The sequence below is a fragment of the Lagopus muta genome, chromosome 5, assembly GCF_023343835.1.
Source record: "Lagopus muta isolate bLagMut1 chromosome 5, bLagMut1 primary, whole genome shotgun sequence".
In the NCBI taxonomy this organism is placed as follows: Eukaryota; Metazoa; Chordata; class Aves; order Galliformes; family Phasianidae; genus Lagopus; species Lagopus muta.
The window spans coordinates 12021801-12042726 of NC_064437.1; the positions used below are offsets into that span (position 1 = coordinate 12021801).

The window sequence follows — 20926 nt, forward strand, 5'->3', positions numbered from 1 at the left end:
TCCACTTCCCTCCAATTTGGAGATGAGGATGTGGTGGGGGACCATGTCAAAGGCCTTGCTCAGGTCCAGGTAAATGACATCGGTCGCCTTCCCTTCGTCCACCAATGCCGTCACTCCATCATCATCAGTTTCCATGCTTAACTCCAAGAATTTGCTCACATGTGAACATAAGGATGGAAATGGAGTGCAATTATAGACTCAGATTGTGACATCTGTCCTGTACATGAAGAAAATGTTACTTGCATGTTTCAGTTTGGCAAAACTTGCTTCTTCTGGTCTCCTTTAAGCTGACCCACATGCCTGTGTCTGTGACCTCAGTATTTTGGCTTTCTTCATGAAATCATTAACACTTCAAATGATTCATAATAGTTCAAATCACTTTACTGAAATGTTAAGAAAAAAGAAAAATACATTTCAATATAATTTTGTTTGCATTTAACTGTAATAAGATATAACAATACTCAAGTTCAATATTTATCTTATAGAAAAACCTAGGTGGAAGATCTTAATAAAATCCTGTTTTAGCAGTTCTAAGAATGTCTTTTTTTCCTTGAAAGTATATACATATATATATATATATATATATATATATATATATATATATATATATATATTTTTTTTTCAGGTAGAAATTCATGAGCATTCTGGAATTTCCAATGTTTTTAAACTTCTTTCAACCAGAGCTAATTCTTGTGAAATACAAAAACATTTCACATTTAGCTGAATTAGAAAGTATTTATAGAATAATTCCACTCAGAAAATGATTGAAAACACAGCGAGTGACCTCAGAGACTCACTCAGCATACTGAATTTCCTCTTTATATAACAAAGAGCAATTAGATTTTTAGAAGAAAGAAAATATCTATTACTTCTTCATACCTCTAATGGTCACATCCACAATTCTATGCATTTAAACAGTTCCCAGTGATTGAATAATTGCCATTCTCTTGCAAAAATAACCATTTTCTCATATATGTACAATATGGAAGTAGTTTTCCAGTGTGAATATCTGCATCCAGGAAATATTCATATTCAGTTACTTGCAGTTTTATAAAAGGTTTTTCTGGCAAATCATTTTAACTCGGTTTGTAATCCTACTTTCTAATTTAAAAATTGAAAGAATGTTTCTAGAAGCCGTCTTCAGAATCTATTGATAGCATGGGAACCATAACAGGACAGATTTCCCAGCCCACTGAATTTAGTAGTAGATTTTTCTTTGGATTAACCTTTCTTCATGGAAATGGCTCTTGTGTGGAAATAGTCTTCACAAATGAGGGAGTGCCACAAATCCCTGTGGCAGCTTATTACATACACAATAGTGTTTCCAAACTACCACTTCTTTGTGCCTTCTGCTTTGAAGGTGACCACAGCTTGAACAATACCAAGTAACTCAGCTTAGCAGCCAAATTTCTATTTTCTTTTCATATTCTATCAAAGAGAAATTGCATTACCCTGTTTGCAGCTCAGTTACAGGCATAGGGCCAAAACTTTAATTGCATACACAGCTACTGCATTGCTCATAAAACATTTTTTTCACAGAAATCTTTATGTATGTGGAATTTTAGTGGGGTCATATTCACTTAAAGAAAGAAGGGAAAATTTAGCATTTTTTATATCTGGGTGAGAGCATCCGAAAGTTAGTTTTCTTAGTGATAATTAAATAAATATATAATTATATGTATCATTCACTATTCAAATACTCCTTATCTTCCTTTCATAGTGTTTAAAACATTATTTTAAAATACAAGAGCCTCATTTTTGTGAAGAATAACACTCATTCTCAGTTTCGGATTCCCTATTTCACATCTTATTTGTAAACAACACTGTTACTGTGTGTTCATTGCTACAGCTTCTGTAACAATGAAAAACCCAAATCAGGAAGAGTTTCTGATCTCTCTCCCTCTCCCAAGGACACTGATGCTTGATTAACTTCACTATATGCCTTGCTGAAATGTCACTTGGGATAAGATTGCTCACTGTTCTTCACCCAAGTGCACTGCAAGACCAGCATTTGGCTGTGTAGCATTCCTGCATGGGAGGAGGCTCTTAGTTTGCCTACACAGCAGTATTTACGTCTGTTTAAGGGCAAAATCACTCTGTTAGATTTGTGCAGTGATCTAGACAGATGGACAGAGCCAGTGGTACAGAGGCACTCTCCATCTCAGTGCAGTCCCTAAGGCCCTCAGTAGCTGAACAAGGTCAAACCAGCAAACTGAAACTGTGTCAGGATCAGGTTTAAAGCTATCCCCGAGGCACATGTTTCATCCATCTCTCCCATCCACTGAAAAAGTGGGTGAAACTCATACAAGAAGTTCCGGAGGGATGCTTGGGAAAAAGGGACAGTGTGTGAGAAAAGGGCTTTTGTTTTTGTGTTTCTGAAGGTTGAAGCATTTCAGTATTTCCTATGTTCCTCAGGAAAGTAATAAAAAACACTTAGTGTTACTTCAATGCTAATCATATTTTCTCATTTTTATTCTATAGAGTTTTGGATTACTTTTGTAATACCTTAAGTAATGAAGTACAGGATGTCTGATTGTATTTTAAGATCACAGTGTTCACAACACACAGCTATCACATTTATATCTAGATTTCTCACCAAACTAGCTATCTCACAAGACATGCAATATTCTGGCACAGTTCTTAGTCTTGTGCTATGTAAGGAGAGAAAAAAAAATCTAAAAAAATTCATGGCAAGTAAGGGGAATGTTTCAGTGGTGCACAGTGACCTGGATCACTTGCTATGCTGGGTATCAGCAAACACTGTGTATTTCCAGATGTGAAAAGCAGCTTTCAGGAAAGTATTTTTGTCTGATTTCTTGCTTGTATGACCACAGCCGTCTTTAAGTGAGTAAACATTAGAACTAGAGTTAGACTATAATTAACATTCACATTTGATCAGAAATGAACGACAGGAAAGAAAAAAAACAACCAAAAAAAACCAGTTTCATAATAACATGAAAGCCACACAGAGAAAAAAAAATCTGCTAAAGAACTGCTCAGTTCTAGTTATTAAAATAGCTGAAAATTGAAGTAAAACAATGTTAGATATAAGTCTTAGTAATTTATCAATGGCTGTGATGTAGTCTCACTGAACAACAATTTACAAGTTAGGAGGTAGATTATTTTATAATATTTAAGATCTATTTCAGACATAAATTAAGCCCTCTGCTTTACGCTTTATAAGAAGCTAGAGCAAATGTTTAGTCAATCTTGTATAGCATGCATTTTAGAACCTGAAGGTTCTCCCACTGAAATCAATGTAAAGTGCCCTACAGATTCTACTGGGCACAAAATGATGCACCACGGTTTGCTAATGTTTGCTCTAAAATGTTTCTTTCAAAGGCAAGCTTTTATCAACTTCCGTCGAAAACAAGTTAACAAACAAAAAGCTTAATTCTCAACTGGTATAAACTGGTCTGCTGACTTTATTGGAGCTCTTCCAAGTTACATGTACTTGTGATTTGGCCCGTGAATCTTAAACTGTGGGATAAAATAAGAACTCTCAAAAGGTTGAGGTAAACAAAAGCATTTTTAGACAGTAATTAGTCTTCTAAACTTCAAGAACCTTAATGAGCTGCAAGCAACAGAACTTCCTTCATTTTAATGCACTGCTCCTCACGTTTCATGCTACTTTATTAGATTAGCTTGCAAATTAGCTTACATTAATGAAAAATGATTAAAATTAAACCAATGGAAATTAAATGGCTTAATTGTAAAGGCATTTGAAATTGCTTTCAAAATTAACAATGGGTTTATTCACTGATCTTTTCATGCTTAAAGTTTAGCAACAACTTTGTTATATGACTGGATCGTGCCTATAAAGCAGCTAAGGATGCCTTTGAAAAGTGACATCCCAAGTGTCTTAAGGCTTTTTCCTGCAAATTCTTCATTGTTTAAAGCAGGATCAGAGGTGCTTAAGCACAGCAGTGAAGCAATTGCAAAAAGTACGTCGCTATACCCACTCAGAGCCAGGCAGCTGACAAACAATTTTCTCTGTATATATGATGCATTCTTGTTTATAATAATAACTCATCAAAGGCTGGCTAATTTCAGAAGAAAATTTGTATATGTATTTTACGTCAGTGTATTTCATGCAATTTTTTTTGGTGACATGCTAGAAGATGTAAAATCTAAACTTTATTTGAATGAAGTGTGTTTGGATTCCTGTAGTAAATTACATTATTCTTACATGGAAAAAAATAAACAGTATTGGATAATATGCTTTTAACATGCACTAGAAACACAGCTGAAATTGCTGGAGTTTGTTTTTCTTACGTATTCTGAAGTTTCTTTAATTCTATCTTAAGTACACACACCTGTTACTAGTAAAACATCCCAAACAGCTTAATTTAACTTAATTTATGGCATAGAAGGACCACACAGTCATTCTTCAACTGATTTATAGGTTCCCAATACAAACATGAAATGTAAAACCTCTGCTGAAAATAGTGAGTTTTCAAAAGATGTGAACCACAAAAGTCTGTATGTACCATGCAGGTACGGCAGACACAAAGATCTGAGCAGCAATGAAGATGATGAGACTCAAGCACACAGTGATCTCACAGACTTTGCAGTTGAGGAAACTCCATGGTGGGTCCATGGTGCATGATCAGTGCCTGTGAGGAAAGAGAAGAGGCTGCTGGAACAGCTGCGGAAGAAGGAAGACTTGCCTGCTCTGAGCTGCAGCATCCTTTGGGACCCAAAGAACCAACCCAGCACTCTGATTTCATTGGCATCTCTTAGGGACTTGAGTGGAAATTTTAACAAATCATTGCACCATAGAGAGCAAGGTCTTTCTGTTAAATAATAGTGCAAAAAGAATGGTTATGTAAAATCTCAGAAATGCCTCATGGTGCTCTTCTATGGTGCTAAATGAAATAAGTGAATTTCATATAGAACAAGACAAATCCATGAACACTAAGTTGTTCATGAAGTTCATGTTCATGCACGCAAAGAAACAGTTTGCTATTCTGTGTCATAAATTACTATTATCTACTCTGTAAATAAATGATATACAAAGAAAAAATGTGTTTTGAAAACCTAATATTATACAGAAAAAGCACTACACAAGGTTTCTAAAAAAATTAATCATGATTTTATTAAATATTTAAATTTCATAAGGCTTTAAAGATATTGATATTGTTATCTCTGAGGTATAAAATATTTTATTTTTGTTTCCTTGAGTAACCAAGAAAAGATATGAACTGTGACAACTGTTAAAGCTACAAAAAGTCTCTTTATGTTTTCTTCTGAGAGTAAAGGCAATTTGTTAAGAAATCTCCTTGACAGGATGATGAAGTTCTTTTGTATTTTTTCCCCATAGTGTACAGCTGTGAGAGTCAAAAGAAAGCTAGGCTTATTGTAGCATGTAGACTAACATTAGATAGACAGATAGATAGATAGATAGATAGATAAATAAATAAATAAATAAATGGTACCTAAAGTGATTCTGAAATAAAGTCTACTGCTCTCAGGTATCATCAGGAAGTGAAATTAAAAAGCACAAAAACATCAATTATTATCAAAACTGGCTCTTAAATAATGCTGTCACAAGTAAAAGTTTCTGTGGCTCCACAGTTATATTGAAAATGTTAGATTTCCTGAATCATTATAGATTATTATGTTTCATAAAATTAATACAAGTGTATCAAATGTTTGGCATACTTAACACATGAAAGCCTTCACAACTTTCTTACTTCTAAAATATACATGACAGTGAAGTTAAGAAGTTGAAAAAAAAAAAGATTTTTATTAATTCATCCTTACACCAAAAATTGTGAAGGGTACTGGTAACTGATACTGTGAGGAGGCAAGATCTTTACAAAAGCCATAAGGACTTCAATATTTCCTTATTTTCAGTAGACTCAGTTCCATTTTTACTTAATCACTAGTCAAGCTCTCACTTCTCTGCTTCCCACTGACATCGTGGGCTATAGAGTGGAATGGTATTTTATAGTGCTTTTACCCATTCAAGGTGGTTAGATTATTATTATGACATATTAAAATTGCTTAATTAATTTTTTTTTCTCAAATTATGCTTTGCCATTCTGCACAAAATAATTGCATTCATTGGAAGAATAGTGATGGTAGAATTTAAAATACTTAGAGTTTTTGAAAAATTAATTGGTAACATGGTCCATAACTAACCACTCCAAAATAAATACAAATTTAACTGCAGAACACAGAATAAAAACAAATTTTCTCTAATAGTTGTAAAAGCAATTTTAATGCACAGAGACTGCTGTTCAGTGTTCAAGAATCATCTAAGATTTCAGAAATGCAAGGCAAAAGCACTGTATTAACTTGAATTACTTTATGTAAAAATACATAATTATGAGATGATAAAAATGTTTGGTTTTGCCTTTGACAAAAGAATAAATTTGTCAGAAAAACCTTATATGTCCTCATTTTTTAAACTTTGATATTTTAAATATTGGGACAAATTCAAAACTAGTTCTGTAAAGCAGACCCTCAAAAAATTATTCCATTCACTGAAACACTGGATTTGCACTGTTGATAGAAAACTTTCTGCCAACCTTATTAAAAATGCAATCTGTATTTGGCTTATTGAGTGAATGCTTGAAAATAAATCATCAGATATAGACTGGAGTGTTTGCTTTTGTAGAAGTTTCATACTTTGCATTTTGAGGCTGTTTCATCTTCACACAGTTCCTAGAAATAGCAGAATATTTCCCACTCTACAGAACTGCTGGGAGTTTGGGGAAGATTATCCCCATTATATAGATTAAAACAGTAAAGATAAGAATTACAGTTCACACAGTAGAATAACATATTTTCATGCTGGCTGATGTTCAGGCCATCAACCATTGACCATTTCTATGATCAGGCATAGAGAAAGGTGGCCTGATGCTATCAGTTTCTGCACCCAACAACACCGGGAGAAACTGCTCTTTTTGAGGACTTAATTCCCATAGTTTTTGTGGGGGCACTGCAGTGTCCCAAATAAGCTCCAAGTTAGTAGAAGTTAATAGTTCTTACTGATCAGTGTGGGCACTATGGAAGTATCTAACTTAGGTGTCTATATTAGATGTTAAGGTTTCCAAGGACAGCTGTGAGCTGTCCCAAACTTTCCATCAGCTGTATAAAAAGAGCTCAGATTCTAGGTGTCTAAAGAGAGAAGGTTTAAGTATTTCTTTGTAGAATATATCTCTTAACCACAGAAGCACCCTGTGCTATTCTATTCAATATATTCTATCCACTTAGTTTTTGAACATCCATAAAAATATCTCAAAGATTTTATGAATGCATTTCTAGCTAGGTTTTTCTCCTTCACAGTTTCCCCTATAAATATGATAGGGCTGTGTCTACTGTTTCACTCAGCGCAGACATATCAAAGATATGCTTGCAACTAATCACAATGTTTATATATTTTTCTTGATAAGAACGTAGATTTTCTGTCCATGATCATGGCTATTATATCCAACTATTATTAAAGAACATATGTATGCTTTAGTGAGTGCAGGAAGCTTGTGTTCCTAAAGAAAACTAAATGTCCTCAGTTGGGGTTCACAGGCTGTATTCTCGAAATTGAAGGAAAGCAGCCAAAAAGAGTTCATTTATCAGAAACCTGCAGCCCACAAGCAAACTTCAGTTAGGTGAGTTGTGAAGAGGGAACTATACTCCCAAATGCTAAATTTGAGTTACTTTACCCTGCTGCCTTACAGCCTTTCTATTGCTGTATCAATGCAACGATTCAGATTTTCATGTCAATTGCACTCCCTTAAATGAACTTACCTACAGGGCTGGCATAAAAGGGACAGATCAAGGCAGTTTCTACAGAAGGTAGCAATCTTATCACACCCATTTCTTCAGTTAGGATTACAAAAAAGCAGAAGCAGAGAATACTTAAAACTCCTCAGGGGAGTCTCAGCTGGTGTACTGCTAGCTGCCTTCATCAACCTTTCTGACAATACATATGTAGCACCTGGCACAAAAGACATGTCACAGATGGAAATGAATCTCACTAAATGATGTTCTGTGTTTTGGCTCTCCTGGTGTATGGACTGCCCATTACTTGATATTGACAATTAAATAAATTAGAGGGGCCAGAGATTCAGGGAAATATAAGCATCTTTGTAAACATCCATTCTGGCTGCACACAACAAACACGGATGGAAATGAGAACCTGAGCCATTAGTTTATATCTAGATGTACATTCCTTTCCTTTTTCTGTCCTATGAGTCACGCATATTCGATATGTCTGTGTAGAAAGCATTTTACTCAAATTTCCTTCTATTTCCAAACATATTTGGAAAGCTGCTGGAAAGCATGCCAATTGAGTGGTGTGTGCTTGGAGGACAGAGTGGAGGAGAATCCCAATGTGACGCTGCCGGGGCATGCACACAGACAGCTTGAGCTGGCCAAAGGGAAAGGCTGTAAATCATACTCAGAAGGAGATTGATGATGTTTGTGGAGCATTCTCTAAGGGTGCCAAAGAGGTGTTTGTTCCTGAGGCTTAAGAATTATTTTTGTGGAAGGCTTTTATCATTAAAGTTGATGATGTGCCTACAACCAAGAAAATAAAAGAGCGATGCTTGCAACCGCAGAGTGATTTGTATTCTTTTGCATGACAAAAACTTTCATCATCCATCCCTTTGACAGTTATGATTTGTTAAAGTTTTCTGCAGGGTGTTCGGAACAGAAATTTGAATTTATTGTTATGTGATTTGCATTTTTGTTTCCACTATGTATGAGAATTCTCTAGCATTTAGCAGATCTAGCTCATAGTTCAGGTCTAATTTACATACAGTGGAGACCTCTTAACCATGTGGCCTTTTTGTACGATAAATTCATTCATTGAAAGAGACTGATATGCTTTATGAGGTGTTAATTAAAGTTGGTCTCAACATAAGATAACTGCCAAAAACTGATATGCGCTAGTTCTATTAATTAACAGCTTAATTTAGAGTTACTTACACATCACAGCATTACAATTTTCTATTTGCTGGACAATTGTTGGGAAATTATAAAATGTGAATAGCCACATAAAGTTAGACACCTGTGCATGATACATAGAAGTAAATGTTTTGTATTTACACATTGTTGATATGTCAACACTGTATTTTTGAATAAATATGTATATGTGTATATATTTCTGAATTCTATCAAGACAGAAGAACTAAGTACCACAGACTTAATGCTTCTCAGCTGTTTTTACAGATTTCTGGTATCTATTTTTTTAAAAAATGTGTTATGATAATTATAGCAAGATTAATATTTAGCTAAATAATATCTTCTGAAATGACCACTGGGGAAAGACAGCATTAGGGTGAAAGATTGCTTTGTTATACGATCAGATAGCCATCATGGTGGTTCATGATGCTGCTTACTTTGTGTCACACTTACTAATGTGTTTGCAGGTCTGATTAAAAGTATATAAAATAATAACACACCATAACTATATTGTGTTTTAATGTAAACAATATCTTTAGTGGTATTCATCCACATACCAGTGTTTGCACAAGGTAGCATATTAATCATGTTTAATATGATATTTAATAACTTGAAACTGCAAATCTAAAATAATCGGGTAACTTATTTCTTCATTACCACCATTTACCTAACTCAAAATATGCAGATAACTCAACTATACTTTCCCAAACTCTGAAACTTCACACTAACTGAACATTGGGTGAAATGGCTGAGCTAAAATTCATCGGGAACTCTACACTGACAAAGTTTAAGCAGGATTTTGGCCTATCATTTTGCCTGTGGTTGTCTAGACTAATCTTACACTCCAAAATGTTCTAAATCCTGCAGCACTAAAAAGAAATCAAACTTTGCATAAATTTAGCTACAGATCTGAAGCATACTTTTTCTCTTTACAAGTTATGCTTCTTATATGCAGATTTCCTTGAAGCTGAGTTTTTTCAGTATGGCTAAATGAGTACAAGTAAGAAAGCAAATATGTTTTAATTAATCACAGTTTGTAAGATACCATTCATCATCTTATGCATAGTAACTGATCATGTGTCTACTTCTGGCAGCTGCAAAGCAAAGTAAAACAAGCTTACTCAAATCATACTGTCTGAGAGAGAAGGCAAACACTGCCTTTTAAAGGCCATTTAAAAAAAGCAAGATGACTCCCCTGTGCATATCCAGATTCATTTTTCCTCAGTGTATATAACGATTCTTTATTGTTATGCCTGAAAACTGTCACTTAAATGATAGGAAAAGTTATTAGATATATGTTAAAATAGTAAGCCTGGGTAATATATACAGGATTCTATCATGTTTAACATTGTAAAAATATATAATATATAGCCTAAACATGATAGTATAAAGAATTATACACAAATATAATGCATTTAAATGCACCATTAGGTGATTATTCATCTATTTTAAACATCTCTTTAGGTAAGATGAAGATAAAAATTGCTACATGCTTTGAAATAGTAATTTTTTTTGTGTGTATGTTAGAAAGCATTGATAGCCAAACAGATATAGAAAATACTTCCTTTCTATAGCCTGATGGTATATTCTAACATTTTCATGATGTTCAAACACATGAAACAGTTGTATATCCTATTTTGTAGAAACTTCCACTGGTTGAATTACTGTTGGTTATTTTAATACTTATCCATCTTCCTGTCAGTCTATAGCATACTATAAAAAATATAAAATATTTACCAGGGTGAGCCTTTGACATACTCTCAAAAACCCAGTAAAGCTTCTATTCAGGGGACAGAAAGAGTCACTGAATATGCATTACATTCGATTTCCTACACCACATAAGCACCATCAGCTGATTAAAAGGATTTCCAGGGAAATTTGAAAGTACATCCAAGAAGCACTTGCCTTTGTAAAATAGTTCAGGTTGTCACAAGCACTTGGAAAAAATGAAATTCAACTGGTGAAAATACTTAAAGCTGCATTTCACTGTAAGCAAAATCTGGAACTAGAGCAAAGATAAATGTATGCATATAACGATGTTCATAGTACTGTCTCTCTATTAGATTCAAGACGTACACAATTTTCTCACATGTTCATTTTCATTTTAAGTGCATTCAACAGCTGTTTAGATATTACTAAATCACTTCCAGACTCTGCATAGGAACTGCAATATTTAATGTTTGAAAAATAAAGAAACAATAATAAAATAAGTTAAAGTTTGCTCTTTCAGGGACATAATAGCTGTCATTTCACTTCTCATTTTCTGTTCAAATCAAGTGTTTTTCTCTTACAAGGAAGAAATAATCTCTGAATACTTTAAACGTTGAATAACTATAGTATATTTCAAATGTCTTATTTCAGTCAGATAAAATCATTCTTGATAAGCAAAGTTTTTGTTGTTGTTATTTGGTTTTGCTTGTATTTTTACTTGTTTTAAAAATACATATGTAGAAAGTACTTTATAAATGTAAATTTATAAAGTATAAATGTAACTTTATAAATGTTGGTGGGTATGAAGATCACAAAGCCTCCGAACCAGCATTTTTATAAACACTTTTCTCAGTTCCAGGATTATAAATTTCTGAATGGGAAGGAGACCACATGATGTCACCCCTTCAGCAACCTATGTCGTGCAAGAGAAACATTTGGTGTGTTTTGCTGTTCCATCCTTATTTCATTGATGTACCCTTTTCATTTCCCTTCCCATATGTCTTCAGGCTAGCTTTTAAAAGTGTAAGAAAAGTAACAGGTAATATTTAATGTATTGAAACTATAATTACATAACAAATAGATATCTGAAAGTAGGTTTATGAAACTATTAAATGTATTTTCCCCAAAGTGGGAAAAAAATGTTTCAACCATGTCCACAGTCATCCTTGTCACATATTGTTTTCTGTTTCTCACTGCTCATGAGCTTGTTGATTTAACAGCTAACTTGAAAAAAAGTGATTCATTGCTCAGAATTTCCAAAATATTTTCTTTTTTTTTTTTTATAATATGAATTATACTTTCATTTATAAAAATAATAAAATATTCAGGTAGGTGTCAGACTGTTAATAAAACTTTTGATCCAAAACTATAGATTACTTGGACATCCCATAATGTTTTATTTCAAACCACAATTTTAATATTTAACTTCTGCTCTGAAAATACTTGCTAATAATTAATTTGTCTGGGGTGCAACTTTTCCCCAATTCATCTCGTCCATCTGCTTGCACATACTGTGAAATTATAATCAGCTGTAATTTGTGACAGAGACGTGCCAAACATTTCTAAAACAATTTGGAAAGTGGCAGACTAGAATTTTTGCCAACTTGCACTCCATCAGATGCTACTTGTTCTCTTCACTTTCCACACCAAAGTTGAGTTTAAAAAAGAAATCGTGAAGTTCTGTTAAAGCAATATTTGTGGAAACCTATTCATACTATTTTGCTCTCCTCCTGAGCTGTAAGAATTTAGTGACTGAGTCCAAAGCTGATGGGAATCAGTGGAAAAATTCCCATTGGCTTGGCTGGAGTTAACATAGATGTTAGTTCATCCACAGCTTCCAGCTGAACCCATTAATTAAGGAAGAAAAATAGACAGTATGTCTCCTCAGAGCTTCCTTATTTATTCATTTACTTCAGACTCACAAGGTTGTAGATGGATTTACAAATATTAATGAATATTACTCTTAAGATAAACCACTAGAATTACATTGGTAGTAAAATTAATATAAGAAGTGTTTTCAGTACGGTAGCAAGAAATTACTTCCTATTCCAACTCCTAATTTCTCTTGAATTTGAAATCATAATATACATCTTCACTAAGGGATTACGAAAAGATTAAATAAGTGATTAAACAAGATCATCAAACAGCAACGAGATTGTGGATTACAGAAACTATGTTAAATGCCTCTCGTGATCATAATTCCGTAGTTTACAGATCAGAAAAATGTAGATCATTTGAGGTCATCAGTTTCAAATGGTTTTAAACAATAAAGTTCCAAAAGGTGAATAACATCTGTAGTTTATCAGCTTGTTTCAGAGCCCAAGCTTGCAAACTAATTCATCTACACTGTTTATTGTAAAACTAGAAGTCAGCCTTTCCAAGAGATCACTGTAACAAACAATTCACATTTTTGAGATAGTTTTGCTTTTGTTGGAGCACAATGTGTAACAGAGAGATATCAGTTTATGACAGACGTGAAAACAACAGAAATTGAGTGCTTAAAAATCATTGCATAGAATGAGTACTAAAAATTTTCTACAGGCAAAATTTCTGAAAAATTTTCTTATTTGAAAAGCCAGCCAGCCTGAAGAGTTCTACAGAGGAGTACTCCTGCTGCTGGAAGCAAGATCAGGGCATACCAGGGTAGTTTTCTGGGGGAAACCTACTAGCTAGTTGCATTGCTGCTGCCATCTAGGTTTTTCTTTTTTTTTTTTTTTTTTTTTTTTTCTGCAGCTGACAAAGCCAATGTTTCAACTTCAGAGCACACAATTTATTGGGTTTTGCCTCATCTACTGGGAAGGCTTATCTAAGTTGTATTAAAAACAGTATTCAGTTTATCTCATTGCAATCCATAATTTCTGTCTGCTTTTAGGGTAACAAATTGTGTGTTAAACAAGGCATTAATTGTATGCAGAGCAAATTGTTTCCACTATACTAGGAGTCTTTTTTCATTGAAAATATGCATCGTCTTCTCAAGGTAAAGCTCACATCCATAGAAATATGTTCTTGGAGTTAGATGCATGTTTAAGACCCTTCTAAAATGAGGATTTAATCTACTAACAATGCATTTAGATTTGACATTTACTTCTATTTTATAAGGCTGCACAGTTATTTGAGCTAGAAGCACACATATAAGAAATGAGTAAATGGAGATTATAGGAGGAAAGCTGGTATATGAGATTCTGTTTAGCAGTTTAGCTGTAGAGCACTGCAAGCTTGCCAACATTTTTCACAATTATTTTCCCTCTATACCCTATGGACTATGTGGTAGAAAGGATAAAGGTAGTATTTTTACTATATAGCATGCCTTTCAGCTGCCTGTAATCAGTTATGCCAATTGCTTTACAAAAAAAAAAAAAAAAAAAAAAAAAGATTGTACAAGAAGTACAAGAATGCCATATTTATCAGCAGAGATGACAAAATTGAAACAAATATCTGGGAAAAAAAAAAAAAAAAAAAAAAAAGAAAGATGGCTAAAAAGCAGGTGAGAGGGGAAGCAAGTGAAATCAGTCCAGTCACTTTAATTGCTTATAACATAACCCCAAAAGATTTTACTTGCTCTTAGTTTTATTTGTCTGGTTTCCTCCTCTCATAATGTTAAGTGCAGATACCCATTACAGTAAAGACCAGATCTTCATGTGCAGGTAGAAATTGACCTCCTTAAGTGTCATGTTGTATAACATGCCTCTCATTTCTAAAGATAAAATATTTTTTATTTTATTAAAAGAAATGGAAAATTCTTATCTGGGTCAAGAACAGTCACTGACTAGATTACTAATATCAGATGGTTTAATGGATACAAACCCAAACAAATTAAAAACCAGAATCTTTAAGACCTTGAGTCAGCTTTATTCCATATTCAGTAATCAAGTTTACATTAATAATGAATTTGTATTCTAGTTTCTGAAACTTCAATTTTATATTTTCAGACATCTCCATGATAGCACAAGTGTAAGACTACACTTCATGTTGGTAAGATGCTTCTCATACGAAAATCAATCAGGACACTAAATTTTAGGAAAGCCAACTTCCTGCTCTTCAAGGGATTAGTCAAGAAAATATCTTAGGAAACTGTCCTCAAGGACAAGGGAGTGGAACAGAGCTGGCAGATCCTTATGGAAGCCTTCCTTTGGGCACAAGGGCCTTCCAGGTAGGAAGTCTGTGATTCTGTGAAGTCAAGAAAGGAAGGCAAGAGACTGGCATGGCTAAACCACCTGGCCTGCTGGTCAAACTGGAGAACAAGAAGAAAATGCACAAGAAGTGGAAGCAGCAAGAGGTACCCTAAGAAGACTATAAGAAGACTATAAGAAATCTACTAGGCCATGTGGGGACAAAGTCAGGAAGGCCAAAGCCCAACTGGAACTGGACTTTGCAAGTGGCAGAAAGAAAAACAAGAAAGTCTTCTATAAGTACAACCAGAGAAGGTAAACAGAAGTAGGCATAAGCCTCGCAAGAAATGCAGGCACGCTGGTAACCACAGATAAGTCAAGACTGAGGTACTCTGTATTTTTGCCTCAGACTTCACTGGCAAATGCTGTTCACACAGCCTTCAAGCAGATGTGTCAGAAGGCAGGGACTAGGGGAGCAGTGTCCCTCCTACTGTAAGTGAAGATCAGGTTTGCAACTACCTGAGGAAACTGAACATCCATAATTCTATGGGTGCTGATGAGATGCCCCTCAGAGTCCTGAGGGAAGTGGCTGATCTAGTTGACAAACCACTCTCAATAACATCTGAAAAATCAGGGCAGACAGGTAAAGTCCCTGATGACTGGAAAAAGGCAATTTCACAACTGTTTTTAAGAAGGGTAGAAAGGATGAATGAAGGAACAACTGATCTGTCAGCTTCACCTCTGTGCCAGGGGAAATCATGGAACACCTGGAAGCTATACTAAGGAACAAGGAAGAGAGGGTGGTGATACAAGACAACTAACATGGCTTCACCAATGGCAAATCCCACCTGACCAACCTAGTGGCCTTCTATGATGTTGCAACTATATCAGTAGGTAAGGGAAGAGCAACTGATGACACCTATCTGGACTTCAGTAAGGTCTTTGGCATAGTTCCATATAATATCCTTCTCTCTAGATTGGAAAAATATGGATTTGATGGGTGTTCAATAGATAAGGAACTGGTTGCAAGATTGTATCCAGAGAGTAGTGGTTAATGGCTCAATGTCCAGATAGAAATCAGTGAGGACCCCTCAGGGGTCTATAATGAGACCGATGCTCTTTAATAACTTCATCAACAACACTGACAGGGGATTGGGTGCGCCCTCATCAAGTCTGTGGATTACATCAAGATGTGTCAAGTTGGTGAGATTGAAACAAGTTGCTCAGAGAGGTGGTGGATGCCCTGTCCCTGGAGACATTCAAGGTCAGGCTGGTCAGGGGTCTGTCTAGCTGTGGATGTCCCTGTTCATTGCAGGGGAATTGGACTAGATGACCTTTAAAGATCCCTTCTAACTAAAATGTTTCTATCATTCTATGACTACAGGATATGGATGTACTGCAAGGCTTAAACTGCATTAAGTTGACTAGTCTGCAAAAGCAGACTGTCTCACAGGAGAAATGATGTATGATTGTTTCACTCACTCCATCAATCAGCCTGTTCCTTATTCTAATTCTTTTAAAATACATTTATATTTCTTATCAAACGTTTCTTCTTACACTTTCCAAATAAAGATATCAACCACATGTATACTTTCCATCTAGTATTAGTTTGTTTCCAGTTTAAATAAAGGAAGAAAACAAGAGTAATACCTTATTGGAGCAGCTGTCCTTTAATGACTCTTCCAGATCTGAATAAAAATTAATGACTTTCAGACACAGAAAACAAATGTACCATACTTCCATAGCTTTATGCATCATGGCTGCCTACGTTATTGGGCCACCTAATGACCCCTTTCATGTATTTCACTTTCATAAATATCTCAGATACTTTTAAACAAATAATATGTTATCAAACAGATTAACAAGTTTTTTTGATTTTTTTTTTCTTTTCTTTTTCTTCTTCTTTTTTGTTTGTTTAATTACCCAGTTAAAGAAGAAAAAAAAAAAGAAACAATGACGTGGTACTCATCTTTTTGTGTGAGCTAATAAAAAAACTTTGGAGGAAAGGTTGAAAGATTTTGAAACATCACATTATTCAAACAGTACTTCTACTGTTGTCCATACAGTAAATGAAGTTTTTGTAATTCTCTTTTGTAACTTCTGTCAAAGGATAACTTATGAGAGTACCAGCAAGATTTTAAGGACTATGACAGAGAGAAATGCCAGTTGTTCTACCCAGGACTACCCTGTGATATATCTGTGCTGTGTTTCAGCAAAACATTTAGTTTGGTGTAAGAGAAATGTGACTCTTAACGACATGGAGAGCTGTGAGATTAGGATGGAAATGGAAAGTGAACCAGCACAGCATTTAAATTAATTATTAGCAGTAACATCTCTATGATACGCAAATAAAAATAGTTCCATTCTCACATGTCCTGGTGTTCATCCAGGGTAAATCCATTATATTCGATCTATGTTAAGATAAAACCATGCTGATTCTAAAATTTTCAACCTAATTTGCAACTAGTGAAAATATTTTCACCCTGTTAGTCACAAGTTCCTTAGTTAACTTTCTCTAGTGGATTTTCTGCCATTACAATCAGCTTTGTCATTCCTATCACATTGCCTATAAACTCTGTTTATATTCATTAACAAGAAGTCTATCTGGGCATCTATCCAACTTTTCTTCATAAAGGATAAAATACCCAAGGAACTCAAACATCTCCCCATGCAGAGGGGAGACTGGACAAAATGAGTATTACATGAGGCTGGGAATTCATGCACAGAGTTCAAAGAACAGTTTGTAGCAGGAATAAATATTCCATCAGAGGTATCTGACAAGAGAGAAGCTGTTAGCTGATGTACAATATGGCTACATGGACAAGTTACCATGAAGTAACTAAGAGACTGAATTTAGCATTTGACACTTGAATGGAGAGGTGAAGCTTTAAACATAAATCTGGTGCAAATCACACTCTGAAAGCTTCATACAAACAAGCAGACTGTACATTTGAAAGTGTGAGAGGTACTGACAGACAGGCATTTGAAAACATGATAGATGGGGCGTGGATGTATCCAAGGTGAGACTGACTATTATTAGGTTAATTCAAAGGAGTTGTGATAATTTTCCAAGGTGTTAAAGACAGGGTCAGTTAGGTTTGGTATAGCTAACACATTCTGGCCTACTCAATCATAATGGATTTTTAAATATTGGATATTTCCAAAGTAACTGCCCATGTAAATCCTGCTACTCTAGGTAAATATAGAAGACCTTGACAGGGCTTCATTAAAGTACTGGCTTTCTCAGATTTTGTAAGCATAGTTTATTTAAGGCTATCTCAATCTTACCACAATATAAACGCATACCCTAAACGCATACCCATGCAGTTATTTGTCTATGGTAGCAGCTAACACTCTTTATGTATACGTATTTTCTAATCTCTTTCTAAGTTATTTACGTAATAATATCCTTTGTTTGCTACTTTTTCAAGTATAAGTCTCGGCATTCCAATACGTGGTTTTATGCTCAGCAAAACCCTTGCAGGGCACCAAAGCTGAATGTAAATTACATAGAATAAATTTGATCTGTACATCTGTGGAAGAAAATAACAGTTCATTAACACAATGCTTCAACATTTTGTGTTGGTTAACAAAAATACATAATCAAGATTAGAAATATCTACCAAAAAAAAGGTGGTTTTCATTTTTAAATTGTACTATAAAGCACACATTTCTGTGGGCTTGGCCATAACACATACTCTGTTTTCAGGCATTCAGCTAAAAATAACTCACAATGAGTGGTCTTGTGTTTGACTAATATAAACACACTGATTTAATTTTCTCACAAAGGAGAAGAGCAAGTCACTGATTTGCAGTTTTTCTCATTTATATACATTATAAGCTGGATCAAAGTTGGTAATGTTTTCAGTCACTAGCAAAGTCTGAATACCTCCAGTTCTATATTAGACTCATATTATTGTGCTTTAGAAGATAAGCCAGCTGAAAACAGAGTAAGGCAGAATATATCCCAAAGGTATCTGACCCAACATCTCACCAAAAGGAAATATCTATATAAAGCAGATCCTCACATAGATAGAAAACTTTTTAAAAATTATTTTTTTGTGGAGATTGAGAGGGGTAATCCCAAGTGAAAGTTAGCACTCTTCAACACGTTTATAAATGCTCTGTGAAAGAGTTAAATAGTGGAGTAAGAACTTTGCTGATGACATTAAGCATATTCAAAATAGAAAAGAGGAGAGTCCACAGTTGAAGATTGCAGAAGAATCTGTCTAATGAAGAATTAGGGATTAAAAACAAACTAAAGTAACAAATGGAAGTTGATGGAGAGTGGGAAAAAAATGCGTATTTTTTCTTGTAAAAAATCAATTTCTTAATTGAGAGTTGTTCTTAGAAATGAGAATCTGCATTACAGTGGAAAGATACAAAAAGATTAGATAAACTATTTTAAAAGATATCAAAAATTAGATCACATTTTTAGAAAGAATAGAGAGAAAAACATAAAGTAGCATCCACATTTTAAGTGTGAATAGTTCCCTTCTTTGTTATTCCTCTACCTCCAGAAATTGTACAGGAATTTGGTACACAGACAGCTGAGAAGGACCCAAAACACTAGAACAGTTTCTGTAACGGAAAAGCTATGATTAAATACACCAGGAGTACTAGGCTCTACAAAGATCAGTGAAATTTTAAGCAGCATGAAGTAGTTCAATCAGTAAATAATTGCTCACTCTGCCTTAAAAAAAAAAAAAAAAAAAGTGAAATAGATACAGTCAGCAGTTGGCAGGCCCAGAACAAATGAGAGGTGCTTCTGCAAAGAACGTTGCAGTTAAGCTGTGACACTGCTTACTATAAGATACTGCAGATGGAAAATTTTACATGGCTTCACACAAATTTGTGACAGGAAAATCTGCTTAGGACAATTAGATGCAGACACCATCATTTCTGTAGTTTAGGAGCTACCTGAGCCACAGATGGCTGGAAAGTAGTCGGCAGAATATCCCAGCTTATAATATCCCTATCTACTTGTCCTGCTCTTGTGTACTTTCATTAGGCATCTGGTACTGGCAAGCGCTGAAGAGAGAATCTTAGTCTTGACAGAGGTGTGGTCTGACTCCATATGGACAATCTTATGTTCTCATATCAATCTGCATATTGGGTAAATGGGAAATATATGTATTCCTTTATTTAGTTGGTTTAATCATTAACTAATTTGGAATGAACATAAGATGAAAGTTCAGAATGGCTGTTTGGAAGATCTGCCCTATGAAATAATGAAGAGACCTTATCAGGCCTTAATAAAATGTAGTAAGCACTTAATTTATTTCCTTCAACTTTTGCCATGGTAAACAAAGTTGCATTCATTTACCTCAATTTTCATACATAAAAACTTCCATTGATTTTGTTGGTAGAAGTAGATTTTATTTGAACACGATCAGATCAGAAATATTAGTCAGACTAACATATTAACTCTTCTGTGAAAAGATGGAAGACAGCTATATTTCCAAAATTGCCTAATCAAATACTCAGTTTTTATCCAAACTAGATTCTATGATTTTGTTGTTGTTGTTGCTGTTGTTTTTTCACATTCATGCTTTCATAAGAAGGAAATTTTGGATGGAACGTATGCAATGTTCCAAACAGAACATATTTTCCAAGTACATCTTTTATGCGTATTAAAATTTTGGTGTTCATCTTTGGTAGTGCAAAACTAAATTATACATAGCTTGAGTTTAAGCATATAAGAACATAAAGAAAAACATACATAGTTTATAAACAAGATTTCTTTTTGAAGTCCATCGGATTAGATGGGTTTATAGGTCCTAATAATAATCTTTAAAAATATACTTATTTGTAAATCTGTGAATTGTAAATTTGTTAAACTGTACGTCCAGTCAATGAGCATAATTTCACAGTCTAGGCTAGAAATGCTGATTGTCATTACCTAGATGTGTGTTCCAATAGATATTTGCTTTGTTTTAGAAATATTTTAATTTCCCCTAGAATTGCGGTGAAAAGGTAGTTTTATTTGAAAACTGAAATGTAACTAAATTTTGAGATACGAACATACATACTGACTAATCCTTAGAATTACTTACTGTAAGGAATTTTTACCTTTTAATGAAAAGGAATTTCCTTTTTTTTTTTTTTTTTTTTTTGTATGATTTAAGAATACAGTGGTTGTATAGATGGTTTCATGCAGGTTGGTTTTTTGTTTGATGTCCTGTAAAATTTAA

At 34.4% G+C, this 20926-nt stretch overlaps 1 long non-coding RNA gene across 3 annotated transcripts in view; it reads right to left on the reverse strand.

The window, feature by feature from the left end:
* Window positions 1-3774: 3774 nt before the first annotated feature.
* Window positions 3775-20926, reverse strand: part of LOC125693855 (uncharacterized) — an 87942-nt gene continuing 70790 nt past the window's right edge. For all 3 annotated transcript variants that reach the window (XR_007377284.1, XR_007377283.1, XR_007377285.1), the window contains one exon: window positions 3775-4616. This is a non-coding gene — a long non-coding RNA (uncharacterized LOC125693855). The remainder of the gene's footprint in view (window positions 4617-20926) is intronic.